The following is a 2051-nucleotide window of genomic DNA, read 5'->3' on the forward strand; positions in this document are numbered from 1 at the left end:
CTGGAACAAATTATGTGCGTTTCGAACAAGCTGCAAGTAAAAAAAGTGCCTAAAGATAACATTTTGGGCTCTTGGTAAAATGTTAATGGCAATGGTAAGTTGCCCATTATCTGTAGACACACCGGTCGATCCCTTGAGTTAGGTGCATTTTTTATGCTTGAATCATCAGTGTCAAATGGTTTGACAAAAAAAAAAGGAAATAAAAGAAAATCTTTGTGTAACACTGGTGGTGCAATACTAGACCTGTTAGTGCTACTTCTTGCCTTCTTTGCATGTAGTGCGGGCAGTATAGTTACCTTTAACCACAGTACGCGGACAGAAGGGAAATATGGACCAGATCAGACAGGTTCTAGATTCGTAGGAGCCAAGGGTGTATGACAACAGAGGACTTGTACACAGTAGGTGTAGAAAACACAATTGCATTTATTAGCAATTATTAAAGTTGTGCACATTTAACAAAAGTAGAGCGCGCTTCTTGAAAACAAAATAAAATAAACCCCACAAATGGTCGACCTAAGGATATATTGTCTTTTGTGTCTTTTTTTTAAAAGTCAATTTCAGTCTTTCAATGTTCAGTAGTCACTCAGTGTGTTTGTAACCAGTCGGGTTACAATCTACCAGTTCATCCGGCTCTTTGGGCTGGGCTCGCCATCCAGTACTGGAAAAGGGATCCTCGATTCTTCTCAGGTCCTCAAAACCAATCCAATCCAAATAAGCAAAGGAAAAAACCTGACCTGGGGACCAGGCCAGAACACAGTAGTTCAACATTTAAGCTATCATGCCTGTAACTTATTATTACTACTGGTTGCTTGTAGTGCTTCTAAATTTTCTTCAAAATATTCTATGTTGTACAACAAATTACTCTCATTTCAAAGGGAAAAAAGTGCATAGGAAACACACATTTAAAACAATACAAAATAGCTCAGCAGTGCATTAAAAATACACATTGGCTTGAGACTTATCAAGTTTCAGCTAAGTACAGTGCAGGTGAAGGCACTTAATTTCACGTTGCTAATACTTAATTGTGCAGAACTATAATTAGCACCATGAGAAAAGTGAACATGTGCTAACATAACGTCGCACAAAACCATACATTATACATCAATACCACAGTAATGTGACATAAACCTTTAAAGAACATCTCATATAAAGTGCAGCAGACTCAGTGCTAATTGCTTTTAGCCTCGGAAAAGGCACTTTCATTGCAAAATGGCTAACGGAAGTTAGCATCAGAGCTAGCGGCAAGTAGCATGCTATGCTAGCGCACGTGTGCTGCCTGGGACTTACCATGCGAAGCAACAAATGCTACACGGGGCTTCACAGTGCTCACGTTGGCTCACGGCCTCTGGAATACAGTATCACTCTTATTATTCTTGCCGAAAAAAGGACTTTCTCTATCCAGCTAGCTTCTTCGCCGCACGGGTAAACTGATCTTTCACCGTCTGTGTCTCTGGCGTATCTTACTGGCACACGAAGGCACGCACAGGTGTCTCAGCAGCGCACAGACTGGGGGGAGGGTCAGACCGGCCAATGATTGGTCGCTCAGTGGATCTGACAAACACACTCTAAAGGACTAAGTCCTGCCCCCACACCACTTATACATTACATATACATATGTACATATTAATTAAACTTCTGTTTACATGCTTTTTATCAGTATTTATTATAATTAACTTTGTTTTTATCAATATTTATTTATACTTTTAATCCCGTTTTTAACACTGGGTTACATTTGGATAATAGTGGAGTTGGTTTTTTTTATGTATGTGCTTCTCTAATATTTCTTTTTTTCCCCCGCCCCTTTTCTTACTCGTATGTGATTGTTATAGCTACAGTGATAAACCTTGGGTTGACAACTGAATGTCTATGGTTGCTGGGTAAAGTGAAGTTAGACAAGGATAAGAGAACAAAGGTATGTTCAATTTGTTTCTTCTACCACCACTCTCCCCTGGCCTAGCTGTTGCCTTTGTTCAAGTTACCTTGCTTTCTGTCAGTCACTTCCTTGCTGGTCTGACTTATTCATTCGCTGGCTTTCCTCTGCTATAGTAATC

The 2051-nt window shown here is 39.9% G+C and overlaps 1 long non-coding RNA gene across 1 annotated transcript; it reads right to left on the reverse strand.

Annotated features, from left to right (window-relative positions):
- Window positions 1-403: 403 nt before the first annotated feature.
- On the reverse strand, window positions 404-1560 carry LOC113018124 (uncharacterized). The gene is made up of 2 exons (XR_013910480.1): window positions 1288-1560; window positions 404-734 (listed from the first exon to the last, which is right to left on the reverse strand). It is a non-coding gene; the product is annotated as an uncharacterized LOC113018124 (long non-coding RNA).
- Between the last annotated feature and the right edge of the window lie 491 nt (window positions 1561-2051).

This window comes from Astatotilapia calliptera, chromosome 7 (assembly GCF_964374335.1).
Source record: "Astatotilapia calliptera chromosome 7, fAstCal68.1, whole genome shotgun sequence".
In the NCBI taxonomy this organism is placed as follows: domain Eukaryota; kingdom Metazoa; phylum Chordata; class Actinopteri; order Cichliformes; family Cichlidae; genus Astatotilapia; species Astatotilapia calliptera.